This window comes from Polypterus senegalus, chromosome 9 (assembly GCF_016835505.1).
Source record: "Polypterus senegalus isolate Bchr_013 chromosome 9, ASM1683550v1, whole genome shotgun sequence".
In the NCBI taxonomy this organism is placed as follows: Eukaryota; Metazoa; Chordata; class Cladistia; order Polypteriformes; family Polypteridae; genus Polypterus; species Polypterus senegalus.
In genome coordinates, this window is record NC_053162.1 from 114,120,678 (window position 1) to 114,138,452 (window position 17,775).

A 17,775-nucleotide genomic window follows, 5' to 3' on the forward strand; every position below is an offset into this window, starting at 1 on the left:
TTAAAATACTTATTCTCCTAAATCTCAATGGCATTCCTTTCCCTGTGCAACAACATCAATCCATCTGTTTTTTAACATAGCTTCTTAATTACAATTTGTTTAAAAAAAAATCCATGAATTAGTTACTATGAGGATTTGTATCATCATTACAAATTATTAAATGCTGTGTTTTTTCAAAGCAGGCACATTGCTGTTACACCATGGAAGACCCAAAGAGTGTCTGATTTAAAGAAAGCATGACAGAGAGCTGGGCGTCAATGAAGAAAAACTAAATTGATTATCCACTATGAGATATTGAAGACTAAAATAACAGAATATAACAACATAGTCCATCTTTAGATGTGGTGATATTTGTCTAAAATTATAAATAACAATGTTAGTAATCTGAGAGTTTTATTCTCTACAATTGATCATCTGCTAAACCCAGGTCACTCAATGGAATGCCTCTAAAAAACTTACAGTGAAACTTATGAGGCTTTTGCTATATTTCTTAATCACAAAATTAATGATATTAGAAATAATATGGTATATCCTCATAATACTGATCCATTTAAACTCTGGGATTCCATTTTAAGCTAATTAAATTCTTTCACCATGATAGATTTACCCAATTCATATAAAGTAATTTATCAACTGAGACCCTCCACCTGTGTCCTTGATCGGATTCCAACAAGTTTTTTGAAAGAAGTATTTAATGGGCTGAGAGTGTTCTTGACATAGTAAATTCACCATTAGATATAGAGGTCTCCCAAGACTGTCTTGACTGCTGTTGTTAAACCCCTGCTCAAGAAAAATGATCTTGACTCCATTGTTTTTGAAAATTTTAAACCTATTTCTAACCTGCCTTTCTTAAGTAAAATCCAAGAAAAGGCAGTAATTATGCAGCTAAATAATCACTTGAATAAAATGCTGTTCTTGACAAGTTTCAGTCAGGTTTTAGAACAAATCACAGTAAAGAAACTGCACTCATTAAAGTAGTAAATGACTTGCATTTAAATACAGCTAGAGTCCATTTATCTGTTCTCATCCTCTAAGATCTGAGTGCCTCATTTGATACCATTGATCACAATATTCTTATAAATTGCCTTAGTCAGTGGGTGGGCCTATCTGGCTGTGTCTTAAATTGGTTTGAGTCTTACTTGACAGGTAGAAAATTCCTTGTTAGTTGTGGTAATTATACTTCAAAGACACAAGTATCTACCTTGGGTCCACTGCTCTTTTCGATCTATATGCTTCCATTAGGTCATATTATTTAAATGCATAATGTGAGCTACCACAGCTATGCTGATGACACATAACTGCATTTATCAATAGTGCCTGATGACCCCGACTCTCTTGTCTCTGACACAATGTCTTACTTGTGTTTCTGAATTGATGAGTAGTAATGTTCTCAAACTAAATAAGGAGAAATCAGAAATATTAGTGATTGGCAAAAATGGATATAATGAGGATATTAGAAATAAACTTGATCTGTTAGGTTTGAAAGTTAAGACAGAGGTATAGAATTTAGGGGTATTTATTGACTTTGACCTAGATTTAAAATCACATATTAATCAGATTACTAGGACAGCCAGGCGTGGATTAATGCATAGGCTGGCCTAGGCTGCAGCCTAGGAGGCCCCTGGGGAGCAGAGGCCTGGGATTGGCCAAGCTATTTTTAATTATTTTTTTAACTTACTAAAAGAAAACCACCTCCCTGACGCCAATTGGCCAATAACAAACATTTTAAATTTTAACAGCTGACTGGGTAGATGTGACGCGGTTAAAGTTATATTTATTTTGAGTTCATACCACACCAATGTGTTATTCTGGGTAACTGGACAGCATATTGGCAAAATGCCCGAAAGAAAATATGATAGTGGAGCACAAAAACGAAAAGCACAACGACTGAAAGAACAGTGTAACCAAGAACTGCTAAAGAAAATCCCTAAATTGACAATATTTCAAGGCTGTCGATTCTTCATCCAGTCAGCAACAAAATGCTGATCCATAGGATAGAGCCTTTGAAAGGCTTTTCAGACACTATATGGTCAGCAGACGCACTAGCAATAAAAGCACTGCATTAGAACTATGCCAGATTCACTGCAAAAGTTAGCTGATGACCCAAACAAAACCCTTAATAGTTGGGATGAAGCCAGAACACTCTACGCGAAGATGGAAAAACTAGAGATCTCCGTTTTATGTAACATGTGGCACCACATACTGCAATGCTTTTACAAGACTAGCACTGCTCTGCAGGCAGTTGATTTGGATTCATGTAGATTTGGATTTATGTAACGCTGTTGATCTCATTAGCTCATTGAGGAATTATGCAGGCGTCCTGCAAGATGATTTTGACAACTTTGAGAGTGGTGCAAAGAACATGTCAACAACTGTGTTCCAAAACTACAAAGTGGACACACAGAGGCACAGAAAAAGAGAAAACACAAGCAGATGAATCCACTGAATCTGATCGTGAGCGCTCAGGCTGAGACAAATTCAAAACAACAGTTTTTATCGCTGTCATAGACCGACTCATTGCCGAACTCGATGGGAGGTATCACTCCTACAAAGACACTGAGCAGACGTTTAGATTTTTGAACAATATACCCTCCATCTCTGTAGAAGATTTTCAAACTGGAGCAGCTAATCTTCAGAAGAAATTTGATGAAATGATAAAAATGTTAAGGTTTATCTGGAGGAAGATTTTGTGGATGAAATTGGACAATTCAGAGAATTTATTAAAGAAAACAAGGACATCACAGCAAGGTCACTGCTGCAACATATACAAGGAAGAAAATTACACTCAATCTTTCTAAATGTTGATATAGCTCTCCGGATATTTATGACTTTAGCCTGTAATGAATGCTAGCGGGGAATGTTAATTTTCAAAACAGGGACTAGGTAAAAACAGACTGAAATCCACAATGGGCCAAAACAGACTGAATCACCTGTCTCTGATGTCTATTGAAAGTGATATTTTGCGCAAACTGGATTTTACCAGCCTCATCTAGGACTTCTCTTTCAGGAAAACAAGGAAGAAAATCTTCTAAAGGTAGAGAAATTTATATGTATATTTGCCCTATGATTGTGATGCTGTTGTGTTATTACTTTGTGTTATTGTATTGTATTTTTATGGGTCTTGTTTAAGTTGATATGTATGATATTGCCTCAGTAATATAGTGTGGCCTGTATACTACTGCCATTATTGCACCTATTGGTTTAGAAAGCTAAAAGTTGTTTTTAACTTGCAGATCCACTGTTAATGCCTTTTATCTGTGCAGTTGCCATTTATAGTAAAGGCTGTCAAGGCATTTCTGAGGATGTTTGTTTATGCCAGTGCACCCTGAGTGGGTGCATTTCGGCTATGTAATATTTCCAGTATGCTATTACATGTGGCATTAAATATTTTTTTTTTCTGGTAAAGCATTGTAAGTAAGTGGGGCTGTCTATATCTTCTGCAACAGGGGACCCAAACAAAGAGTAGTTTTTAGTCGACTAAATTACTGCAACACACTCCTCTCAGGACTACCCAAAAAAAGACATCAATTGATTGCAACTAATGCAGAATGCAGTTGCCAGAATCTTAACTAGGAAAAGAAAATCTTAGCACATCTCTCCAGTTTTAATTTCACTACATTGGCTACCCGTGTCACTTAGAATTGACTTTAAAATACTGATTATGGTTTATAAAGCTTTAAATAATCTAACTCCATCCTATATTTCAGAAAATCGTTCACCTTACACTCCAAATTGTAATCTTAGATCTTCAAACGAGTGTCTGCTTATTATTCCAAGAGCTAAAATTAAAAGAAGTGGTAAGGTAGCCCTTCTGCTGTTATGCACCTAAAATCTGGAATAGTTTACTGATAGAAATTTACCAGACTAATACTGTGGAGCACTTTAAAAAAAAAACTGCTAAAAACCCATTACTATAACATTGCTTTCTCATAGCTTCATTTCAGTGTAACCCTGATATTCTGTACATCCATCTATCCATTATTCAACCCACCCTATCCTAACTACAGGGTCACAGGGGTCTGCTGGAGCCAATCCCAGCCAATACAGGGTGCAAGGCAGGAACAAACCCCAGGCAGGGCGCCAGCCCACCACAGGACACACAAACACACCAAGCACACACTAGGGAAAATTTATATTTGCCAATACACCAAGCCTACATGTCTTTGGACTGTGGGATGAAACCGGAGAACCCAGAGGAAACCCACACAGACACGGGGAAAACATGCATACTCCACGCAGGGAAGACCTGGGAAGTAGCACTAGTTGATTTTACAAATATAGTGTATTCCATGAACAATTCACAGTAGGATATTGCTGTGGTATACATTTTCTGATATTCTAGTTTCTGCACATTTTGTAGATACATTTAATTATTATTTTTTTTCAAGGCTCCAAAATCCGTACTATTCCCTACTTTTTCCGCTGCTCTTTTTCCGGATTTCTGTGGTGGTGATCTGCTAGTTTTATTTAGGTTTTACATTTTATTTACAAGTATAAAGAAATATTACATTGTTGGAAAAAAATGTTGAAAAGGGACATGAAATTTTAAAAATCACAAAAAATAATATTGTTATTACACATCTTACAAAAGTGCAAGATAAACTATTAAAATATGGCTTGCAGTCTTGCAGGTTAAAGAATAAGTTTAATATTTTTGAAATAAAAGTTGTTTATTACAATAACAGCATGCATTAACTTTTAAAGGAATAAAAAACGAAAACAACCCCAGATGCTCAATTGTGATATAGGTAGTACTAGAGGGCAGTCAAATAGAAGCAATACAATTTACCTCATATGTCCTCTTTGAAGCAGCAAGTGTTTCTGATTTCAAAAAACATGTCTGCTGCATTTCAGAAGTATTTTTTATGATGGTAAAGCATTGAACCAAAGAAAATAAATCAGAAATATTTTCCTGAGGGATGACAGATGTCTGTTCACTGAGACTGACATAGGCAAGGTTTTCATGAAAACTATGGCCAGAATAGACCTGGTCATATACAGAAAATGTATACTTTGTGGGTGCAGTGGATGTTGTGCTTTCTGTGAACAACAAAATTAAGGAATGTTCACAGAGACCAACTGAACAAATAAGAATATAGGTAAACAGCAATATTCGAAAAAATTACATCTAATTTCTTGATTTTAGTCATTTTTTTAAAATAAGCAATTCAGTTAGTAATGTTAAATTCCAATAAACAGGTAATGATTGTGAGGTTGAATAGAGAAAACTATAATAGGCATGGCTGGAACTACCATAGTGTGACTCAGGTGCACTACATGTGGCCCTGCTTGCAAAGGCTCCTTAGTATGTGCAAGACAGAGGAAAAAAAAAAAGCTTAATAAAAGGAAACATCTGTGCTTTCACCTACAGGTGCCCAGAGCAAACACCCTAGCACACAGCTCTGACCCACTTCAATCGTTGCTATTGTAAACCTATTTCAGCACAGTTTCGGCATTAAATATAATAAATGTGCATGCCTTTACATAGTCATAAAATAAGTTTTATTATAAATAACATATAAACAACAAATACAAATACAATAGAAAAATATGACTCATCAAGGCATTTGTTAGTATTTGAATACAAATGAACTTCTCTATGTGCATAAAAATCAACCTTACATGAACTAGTGGCATCATATTAAAATAAAATAAAACAAAACTCATAAACTGTGCGTTACTAAACACACAGCAAATCAATCTCACAACATAGTGAAAAGAGTAAAGGAAAAAGTGATAAGCCCGATTGGCTCATGTAAAAGTGAGAATTTGAGGCACATGAAGTTCACAATTGCTCTACAATCAATCATGCAGCTATCTCTTGATCTCTTTGCACACCTGACTCTAGACCTTTTCCTGGCCATTTTAGACAGGTGGGCAAATTAGTCTCTTTAAAAGACAATATCCACTTTGTTCACAAACCATGTGTTGCTATTTAGGTTATCTATCCATATTTATCCATCATACATTCTTGCCTCCTTAAACCGATCATCGTCCAGATGATCCACCCAGTGCCATATTGGTTTAAATATGCTGGCTGCAAATTTCCTACCACTTGTTGGATGAAACAATCATGACAATCATGATCAATTGATCATGATCAACCAAACAGGAGCTTCCCTCATTCTTTCCCCAGAAAAGATAGATTAGAATCTTTCTTACCCATGGCAAGTATATCAAATTCCAAATAACCCACATATGGAATCTCTAGCCCATTGGTTGCTTTAAGTCTAAGCCAAACACAATCATTAAACAATTCTACACCCATTGGTTCAAAATTCTTTTTATGCGAAACTCTCTGTAATCGATGTTACCATAGATGAATACGACATACTACAGTATCCCTCCCATCAATTGGCTCACAATTTAATCTTATTCTTATTCTCTTGGGCTGAGCCTGGCTGACCACATCCTATTGTATGGCTCTGAACAACAGGAGGGTTTAGTTTTCCGATATTGCAGCACCTGCCACCATATCCTGATTATTCACTTTTTTTACCTCTTGCACTGTACCCACATATTAAGCCTGCAGTTATGGGCAAGATGCCCACATTGCTCACATTTTAAGCAAATAGGTAACCAATTTATATCATAAGAGGGTTGGCATCACCTCAATAGACTTCTAAAACTGTATTGCTTGTTGTTGCAACTCTAATCTGTGTTGAGACCATTTTCATATGTTCCTACTGAGCTTTCACCTTTTCAAGCATTTCACATTTAAAACTGTTATTTTCTGATTGCTCTTAAAGAATTTCAATTTAAATACTCCTTTCCAGAACAAAACAATTCATCCCTGGAAAACCCTACCCCCATCCCGTCCCTTCCAACCTGCTCTTAATCTAAAAACAAAAAGATTTCTAATTTCTTCTAAAGCAATCATTTATGTTCCCGGCATAGGGCATTTTCATGCATATTTTCTTCAAACTGATCCCTTAACACAGTATCAACCATTCCCCCCATGTTTACATCAAATTACTGCATTTAACAAGGACATTAATACATAAGAACATTTTCTTTGCATTTTATATACAATGTTTTTTTCAAGAATAAATATGATATATTGATTTCCAAGATATGCTCCAGCTGCACCAAAACCCTGCAGTAGATTAGTGTGTTAGTATAATAGATACAGTAGATCATGGGTGTCGAACTCCTGTCCTGGAGTGCCACAGTGGCTGCAGGTTTTCATTCTAACCATCTTCTTCATTAGTGACCAGTTTTTGCTGCTAGTTTACTTCTTTTGCCTTAGTTTTAATTAACTTGACTCAGGCCCCTTAGTGGTTTCTTTTTCTTTAATTAGCAGCCAAACAATAATGAGACACAAAACAAGCCACCACATGAGCAGCTCACCTGTGCCCATCACACAATATTTGAAAATAAGGAAAGGTGAAGGTGTCAGTAAGGTTAATCTCTCATGGCACCAAAACATCTTGACTGTGTTCTTAGAAAAAACAGAAAAATCAACAGTTTTGGAAGAGTAGGCTGTGGCAGATTGAGAGCAGCAACAAGTTATGAAATTAAATAATGGGTGTAGTTAACAGCAAGAATTGGCTTCTCATTAAGAGATTGGTTGGAGTGAAATTGGCTCGAGTTTGAAATCCCAGTTTAGCTGGTCATCTGTTGGCTTGTTTCATGTCTCATTTCTGTTTGTCATTTAATGAAGAAATGAATCCTTAAGGCTATTGAAATGAAGGGAAAGGAAGTTAATTAGCAGTGAAAACTGGTCACTGATTAGAAAAAGTATTAGAATGAAAACCTGTAGCCATTGCGGCCCTCCAAGCCCAGTGTTCGACACCCCTGCAGTAGATGAATAAATGCACTCGGAAAGTTCTTGTCATATTAATTTTATTCATTAGGTGGCAGTATAACATAATTTGATAGAAAACAGGTGGGTTTATAAGCTACCATTAAAATTATAAACAATGAAGAGTGAGCACATTTTTAAGTTGACACATCCTGAAAAACATGTTGTTTCGTGAGAGTTTGTTTCTATGCCTTTTGTTTGAAATTCAAGGTACCTGATAGTAAATATTTAATGATCTGATCAAATAGAAATATTAGTTTTGATTTTCAAAATCAAATTAAGTCTAATTTAAAAAAATATGAAGCTCTCATTAAAATACTGCATATCTGCTATACTATTACAGGTAGAAAGAGTATTTATTGTATTTTTATGCATTTATTTTTTGCAGGCTTCAGTGGGAAAGAGGAGAATTCTGTAAGTCAATGGCCACCCTCACTGGAAAGAAGAGAAGGAAATATGATTACATTAAATTGCAACTATATACTTAATTCAGCTAGCATAAATGCTTACCTTCACTGGTACCGCAAAAGTGCTGAAGAAAAAATACAGCATATTCTTCAAACAAACACACTGGTTGGGATGAATACAGATTCAACTGATGATGGTCATTTCTCTGCTTTTATAAATACAACAATTAAAACAACTTATCTAACAATAAACACCACACGATTCGGTGACTCTGCAGTCTACTATTGTGCTCTGATTCCCACAAAGAAGCATATACTTCTGCAGCTTGATCAAAAGTCACTCAACCACAACACAAAAGAGATTAGTACAATTGTTCAAATGTATGCAAATGTTTAATCGTTTTCCTTTAAACACATGCTATTCCTTTTGTACATTACATCAATGCTGTATTTAATACAAGTATATCTTCACAGTAGAACTCAGTTAATGCAATAAAGTACAGGTAATGCTGTACTAAATGTGAACATCTTCGTCCTTATGTAAATTTGTTGAAGTGGAGATGTTACATTTTTTAATGGTTAGTTACTAGCATAGAAATCAGGGTGATCAAAGTGATGAAAGCTCACATTCTTGCAGAACAACCATGCCCAGAGTGTACATATGCACTCAGGAGAATAAGAAAAACACACACATTACTGAGTAAACAAAGACATTTATGATGAAAGAAAGAAGATAGCAGTAACTGACATGAAGTACTACTTTCTTATAGTGAAGAATACTTAATATTTTCATACCTTCAGCATGGAGAGGCCTTCTCCCAGTTGTTTAAGTACACCTTGATAGTGATAGCACAGTAATGGGTAGCCATGAAAACAGAGGAGTATTCACTTTGCATACTGTATACTGTTGTACAACTATCAGGTTCTGAAAGTAAGACAGCCCTGATTGCTAAGACATAGCTACATTCCATTCTTTGTTTTTATCCATAGAAAGTGCCAATAATTCTGCATTTCTTAGATCAGTAATTTGACTCTGTACATCAAAACATAAACGAAGATGTTTGATAACATTTTATTGCATCAAAATCCTAAATGACTTACATAATCTAGATACTGTATGTGTGTGGGTTTATGGATTCAGAGAAACTGTGTGTGGGTTTATGGATTCAGAGAAACTATGGTTAACAGAGCACTTTGTCCTGGTAGCTAAAAAACTCAGCTGGATAGCAATGACTGTGGAAGTGACTCTACAGTAGATCTCTCTGAAAGTATTAAGGTTTGATATGTGACTTAGTGAAGTTAAAGTTTATTGTCACATAGTCCACAGTACAATACAATTCTTACTTGCATGCCGCCTCAGTACAGTTGGCTATATTACAATTCCAACAAAAAAAACACTCACATAAAAAGCATAAACAGCATACACTGCAAATAATATACTATCTACTATATATATGCAAGTATTTGTTCTGATGGACGGCTGGCAGCTGATCCTGGCCGACACACCCAGGACGCTAGATGGTGTCTTCCTTGCAGCCTAGAGGTGACCTGGATTTTCGTTGCCCATATAGCCCGGAAGTACTCCCAAGTTACAGGGATGGAAGAACAGAAGTACTTCCAAGCTGAAGAAAAATGTAATTCTCCATCTGACCCGGAAGTGCTGACAAGTCACGTGAACAGAAGAGGAGAAGCACTTCCAGGTCAAGGACTATACAAAGGACTGGTGGAGACCCAGCAGGAGAGCCGGAGTTGGGAGGGAGTGTGACGGAGCTGTTGGGAAGAGAGAATTGTATTGTGATTATTGTTTATTGTGGTGGTTGTGGTGCTTTGGTGATTAACACTGAAAGAAGAAGAAATTAAATGACTTCTTAGTGATTTTATCCCGTGTCTTGCGTGCTGTCTATTGGGGTAAAGGTGAGCAACAGCACCACAATGCGTTCACTTTGTGACATTGTTTACTCAAATAGTTATTACACATCAGTGGCCTCATGAATAACGCCGTGCGTAGAATTCGCACTATAACATGACGTAAGCACAAAAACCAGAAATGTGCTTACGCACAAAAAAATCCAGATGCATAAATCTGTGTGTCCACCAGCTTCCACGCTCTTCTGCTCCATAAATCCCAGTCAGCATGAAAATTAACGCACATGCACGTGCCTGCTGCCCCACCCCAACTCCTCCCAGAATTATGCCTCTTTGAATATGCAAATCAGTATAAATAGCCCTTAAGCTCAGTTTTCTGTGAAAAAGGCAATGGAAAAAGAAAGAGGGAAATAGAATTTCAGCAAATACCAACTGGAGGCAAAGAAAATCGTACTATTTGTTGGTTTAAACCATGGTATAAACAACAAAAGAAAGTTGATTGAGTGACATAACATGTCGGAGAAACTCGAAAGCTCAAGTTCACAAAGTTGCAAGGTGCCGAAATAAAAAAGAACTTGTCAGGTATCAAAGTTTCTGTGAAAAGGTGAGTTGTAGCCCACTGTCTGAGTGTCATATGAAAGCTTATTAGGTTACAGAGAAAAAAAAAAGGCACACAGTGGGGGAAAAAAGCATGAAATGTCAACTTTAATCTCAAAATTTCCACTTTAATAACGTAGTTTATTTTGTCATTAAAGCAGAACATCATAAACATCATCTTAAAATTGTTTAATTTACTAGTTTCTCAAATCCCATTGTAACTAAAGTAGCATGTTAAATGCTTTGTTTTATATTTGATCTTCTATGTGCTCTATATGTGTGTATCACTATGTGCTTCTGGGCTTTCTCTTCCTCCAACAGGACACAGAATCCATTACATTGGTGATATTACAGCTCTGTGAATAATTAAAATACTGAGATGTATACGTGATATCATTTTCATGATGATAGGAGTTAAAGCATGTTTTTAAACAAGGGAACACGGTGGCGCAGTGATTGTTCTTGTCTCACGCAAGATGCTTGTTGCGTCATGCGCAACCTTCGATGAAATACTTTATTGTAGCAATATTGTCTCTTTTAAACGTACTAACCTCCAATTCCTGTCCTTACTTTTCTTTCTCCAAATACCCAATCGTCATACAATCAGCTCTGTAATAGACGTTAAGCCATCTGCAAGCCTTGAACGCAGATATTTCAAAACTTTTAAGAAACATTGAAATATCTTCATAGTACGTGTTTAATTATTCTATCCATCTATCCTTCCAGTGTTGTGTCAGCACCATCAAGAATACAGCGTGAGGCAGGAACAATCTGTGAATGGAGCGCCAGCAGCTCGCTAGCCATGCGGCACCATGTCCTCACATATTTAATTATCAACAATATAATTTTTTTTAAATGAAGTTAAAGTTTTATCTGCATAATATAATAAACATATTTTGCCTTTCATCTTAAAATTTATATCGTCATTATATGTAAATACGTGCTTTATAAAGTGGCTTAGGTTGTTCAATATTATAGCTGTATCACAAGTTTACAGTGAGTTGATTGTACTTATAAGTACAAAGCATTCTACGAGGAGCACTTGATGGACTGATTGAGTGCGTTTTAAGTTCTTGGGATGAAACTGTTTCTGAACTGCGAGGAAAGGCTCTGAAGTGTTTGCTGTATGACAGCAGTTCAATAGACAGCATGGATGAGGCAGCATGTGCTTGAATTCTCTTTCCAATCAGCTGCTGTACAGCTGTGATTCCACACTCAGATATAGTGATATAAATATAGTGATAGTGATATAAATACCCTGAGTGGTGCAGTGAGAGTAATATGGAAAAAGATGATCCAATGTGTCAACCCCTAAATGGAGCATCTGAAAGAAGAAGGTGCAGTGAGAGTAACAATGCTAAAGCAGTTATGGTATTTGGAATAGTTTGACCATTCTGTGGAACATTATATTGTTACAGGTTAATTACAATCAGATGCATTAAAGTAATAAACAATATGCTGTTAATTTCAGTGTATTTATAAAGCCGCGTCAGGGATGTGGATCTAAAAAAGAAAGGGTAACCACACAGGAACAGTAGTACTGCTTTGACGCTGGTTGCCGCCAGTCTGCAAAACCGAGCACAGAACTTGCGTACAACAGGGTATGAGCTATCATGGAAAAGTGCGTGGCTTTACGCCAAGTTTAGATTTTATACATCGTGATTTGAACGTGAAAACGTTCTTACGCAACATTTTTGAGCATATGCACCGTTTATATAGTGGAGTGTTTTTCATACTATACAATGCAGGGAAAGTTCATCTGTTCATTTATGAATTTAGAAACATTAGGAAATTAAGAACATTCAAAATGTATGAATAATGATTTAGAAAACAAAGTGCAGAATGAAAAACACATCTGCATAATACATTCAAGACAAATTTCCCAGCATTAACTGTAAAGCCTATTTAGGATATCATGGCATTTGATAAGGATACTAAGAATGCCAAAGAGCAGTTAGAGTAATTATATGAAATTACAAAAGTTGACAAAAGCACATCTTCCAGTATAGTAGGAACAGTAAAAGTGAAAATAAATGTTCGAGTTAATGAAAAGATTGATGGTCATTCCCACGGAAACATATCTTCAGTTCCTGAGATGGATAAATCACAACACAAAGAGCAGAGTGCGGAACGCATAGTAGGTTTTCATTGAACGTTCTTCAGATTTACATATCTCCGGTTCAGCCACTAAATTATAATATGATCTCTAGGCTTTATGCTTTCTAAGATGTAAAGTCTGAATTTAAGCTGTTAATTTCTTTTTTAAGTTCTGTAGCTTTACATTGTGGAAGTACTTTGTAATTGAGGGTTATTTGTATTCTTTTGAATAGGTCACTACAGTAAAAAGGAAATCAGAAAGAAAGATGAAGTGGACAGATAATAAAGTGCATGAAAATTATAACGGTAGTGGTCATGGAAGAATATCTTCAGATACTGACCATGATGAATGCCCACATGAGCAGCTCAGCAGGGTAAGATATAGTCTGATATAATTTTTGCTAATATATATATATACATAGTATGATCAGAACAGGAACAACAAGCTCTCTGTTTGTGAGATTCTGTACCTACTGCTACCCAAGGCCTTGCCTCTAATTGTTGTTACTACTGACATGGAAACAAGATATTATTACTTTAAATAATAAGAGAGTAAAATGTGTTATATCTGTCTGTGCACTTTGTTTCCAGCTCGCCTATTGATAATTCTGAAAAAATTGACATTGCACTTGTGATTGACACATCATTGGAAGATCCTGAGATTCAGTTTGGCAACATGCATGATAACAGTGAGAGTGCTCTTATGTCTACACTTTCATGGCATTTTCGAGACCAGGCATGGAGGTTACCTTCTTGAGCTTCAGAAAAACTTTGATAAGTCAACTCTTTAATATTGTTTTTAATAACATATGCTATGGTCAGTTTAATTTTCGGTATCTGTAATTGGCCTGCGTTCAGTGTAGGTTGCACAAAATTAAAATAAGTAATCTTATGATTTTTATTTGAAATTAAGCATTTGTAAAAAAAAATAAATAAATAAAAACACTGCTCTCTAATTTCAGGATGCTAACATAAACTCAACATGTACTTTTTTGGTCAATGCAGTGGGACAATTAATCTGAAAAAAATAGCAATGAACTTGACCACATTAATACATGAACACATATTTTTACAAGTGAATATTCTGATAAATCAAGCACACTGATAAACCTAGTTATACTACTAACTTCATTACATTATTGTTGTTAATAATCAATGCCTTCTTTTACAAATTGCACTGTTTGATGTGATTTCAAATATGAATAACATTATTTACCTATTATGTTAAGTAGATTTATTTTTCTTTGCTTCCCTGTCCAGAGGTACAGCACATTGCATCTATGAATAAGTATAGAATAAGAAATGTCCCAGTACTAAACAGAGAACACCAAAATTTTCTTGCTATATTTGATATGTCGTACCATGTAGGCTTTGCCCTTATCCTGTAATGTGTCATATCAAGTCTAATACAATATTTGTCTTGCAGGAGTTCATAATGAATGATCAACAATTGCCTGTGGCTTCAACAGATGAACCAGCTAGGGATGAAAGTGTTAAAGTAAGATGTGCAAATGTAATTCAGGTTATGATGAATGTTTTCAGCGAACCTAAAGTTCTGGATGTAGTATTGCGAATTGAGTTTGTCTGTGAGAAGGCAATAGATGATGATGAAGTATCATGGAAAGACCACACAGCCTTTTGGGAGGAGTTTATGGAATAGTGTGGAGAGGAGGAACGGGTCCCCAGATTCAGGCCAGACTATTCAGAGAAAGAATGGCAGGCTGTTGGTAGAAAATGGTCTAAATCTTATGAGAACCATGGTATTATACCTGTCAGACTTTCACAAGCATTTGTCTTTGCCTGTATTCAGGGAATTGATGCATTGGATGAAAGCCTATTTATGTCACCCTTTCTAAAATACTTGTCTTCTGCAGAGCAAGAATACGTTGAGAAGGTATTGCAGGGCAACATGGACAAAATTAATAAGGAAGACTGAATTGACCTCTTCACAAGAATGTTATCTCACATTCTGCCTCCACAAGATAATATGCAGTTTGCTATTTTGACAATGGTGCACAAAGTTTTATTGCAAGAGCCAAAATTCATTGTTGATTGCTTCATATCTGTTAGAGCAGTCATGCACTGTAATCTGATAACTAAAGAAAGCACACTGAAGCTGTACGATTCAAAGAAGACAACAAACAGGAAAGTAACACAAATTTTAAAACCTTCAAAAGAATTCTTGAGCCAGCATGAGTAAGTGTTCTTAAATCATTTACTGTGCTATGTGCGAAATGTTAGACCAGAGAGGGTTTGAGACCTTCTTGAGGTTTTGCACAGGCTCATATGTTATCCATCCATCCATTATTTAACCCGTGTGAACATTGCCCTGGAAACAGAAAGGCTGACACACTCATGTCACCAAGCACACGTTTATTTCTCATCTGTATTTACAACAGTCGGTGCTCACCAATCCCCAATACCCCTCAGTCCAGTCCAACAACACAATGCCTTCTCTCTTTCAGGCCACCTCCTGCCTCCTCCAGAGACCTTGTCCAACTCTTCCACCTGACTTTTGTCCTTTCTGCAGGGAGGCGGCCCCTTTCAATAAGCACCCGGATGTGCTCCAGGTGTGTTCCTGGTAATCTCCCAGTGACACGCCCCAGTGTGGTGGAAGTGCCGGCTGTCTCCCCAGAAGCACTCCGGGTGTCCCCGTTTTCTCTTCCCCCCCAGCACTTCCAGGTGTGGCGGAAGTGCTGAGGTCTAGGGTCCTTCTGGTATTCAGGTCCCCCTGGCAGTAACCCCGGGTCCCTACAGGGTCGAGCTTCCCAGCTCTTTACCCGAGGCCTCCAGGGCGGTCGCCCCCTCGAGGTATGGAGAAGGCACCAGCCCTCCTCCTGTCTTAGGCATTCCGGCTGGGTACCTCCATCCGGTTGTGACACCCGCTATATCCTAACTGCAGGATCACAGGGGTCTGCTGGAGCCAATCCCAGCAAACACAGGCCGCAAGGCAGAAAGGCACCAGCCCACCGCAGGGCACACACACACCCACACCCACACATCAAGCCCACACTAGGAACAATTTAGGATCGCCAAAGCACCTAACCTGCATGTCTTTGGACTGTGGGAGGAAACCTACACAAACACGGGGAGAACATGCAAACTCCACGCAGGGAGGACCCGGGAAGTGAACCTCAAATGTTATGTGCAAAGACAAAATTGAAGTAGCATTAAATAATTTGTTCAGTCTTAGTCGAAGGCCTGTAGCTCATACTTGTGGAGCAGTTCTTGAGTTGCCATGCACCTATAATTCATATCAGAGTTTCTTAAAGAATTTGACAATATTCTGTCTGGCAGTTGCTTTGTAATGGATATATTGTAGGCATACACACTGCATGAAATTTGGAATATCAGGTGTTTTTTTTTTTTTCTCTTTTAGGTCACTATTCCAAGGTTTGGCAGTGTGCAGCCACGTACTATGGAACATTATATAATATGGAACAGTATTTACATTATATAGCAGAGACCCTGAATGATAAAACCCATTCATTGATTCAACAAATAAATTTCCTACTTAGAGTGTCTTTGGTATTTTATTTTACTCAACTAAAAGAAGTACACTAGTAAGAATCAACTGAAAATACTGTACAAAGGAAATTGTTACCTATCACGTAATGTCCCATTATTGCAGAATCTACCCTACCTCTGGAGATTTATAATAGCACCACACGTGATCTTTAAATTCAATTTTAGAATTATACCACACAAGCAAGTTGTTTGACTTATCTAAAATGTTTCAAGCGAATTTGTATACTATACCATAAAAATATTTTGATAAAGGTCCACATACATTAATCAACAATTGTTTTTTGAATCTTATAGAAGATCTGCTGTTTGATACATTGACTGTTTTCATTGTTTTTCTAAAGAGGTATTTAGGAAATAGAATAGGTTCTAGATAATGTACAATACCTGGTTTCTGAGGTTTTGAGCTTTGAGTTTAGCAGTTTTGTATTTAATGGACCAGCCATTCATGAAAAAATTTAAAGTGAAGTTATTACATATTGTATAGTTGAAAATATATTTTCCTTGCAATAGTGCTGTTCACTGAAAATGTTTCAGTTTGCACTGGTGCTGTTTTACAATTTGGTGAGAAGCGCATAATTTTGTAGCTGATGTAGAGATTTATAAAGGCAACTGATTTATTGTGTGAATGTTATGTTTTATAGTACCTATTAATTAAACACTTTTGAACAACTGTTTGTGAGGTGCTTTTTCTTCAGGGTCTTACACATTTCATTACATGCAAAAATTTTCTTATCCAAATTCAATTTATTTCTTAAAAATTAAATGCCAGTATGTTTACATGTACATTTTGCATTAATGTGGATTAGAGATTAAAGATGATAGTTCAGAATTACATTTCTGTTAAACCTGAATGCAATTTCAGAGGGACGCTCTTATACCATTTCTCAATTGTATGTATAAGTCTAATGCTTCATAGGTGTCTTTTGGGAAAGCAATTCCACCATGGTAATATTACAGAACTCGTAAACCTCAGGGTCACATGGGACTGTTGATCGAAATATACAAGCACTCTTATACAGCTGAAGATCATCTTTGTCTATAGGAGACAAAAAGCTTTTAGTCCCATATAACTCTGGCATCAAGTACATGATGTTTGGACGACCACTGGGAACTTTGTCATTTTTTGAAGGTCTGATAATATGTGAATTCCATACTTGCACAGTCTCATCAAGTTCATCCTATTAAAAAAATGTAAAAATAAACAATTAGCTAAAAAGCATTACCACTTGTATATCTAAAACAATAGAATGTATTCATTGGTACACAGGCCTTTTACCCTTTATAGAATAAAATTTACTTACATTTTTTATACTTTAAAATATTTGGAAATGACAGGCAAGATAATGGAGTAGGAAATGCATTGATGATGAACATGTGGCTATAGCTGCAGAAATCGGGCAGTGGAAAATTGCTTTGTTAAACCAAGTTAAATGGGTGCAATGTTTACTCTGTAAACTGTAGTGTTGATAAATCTGT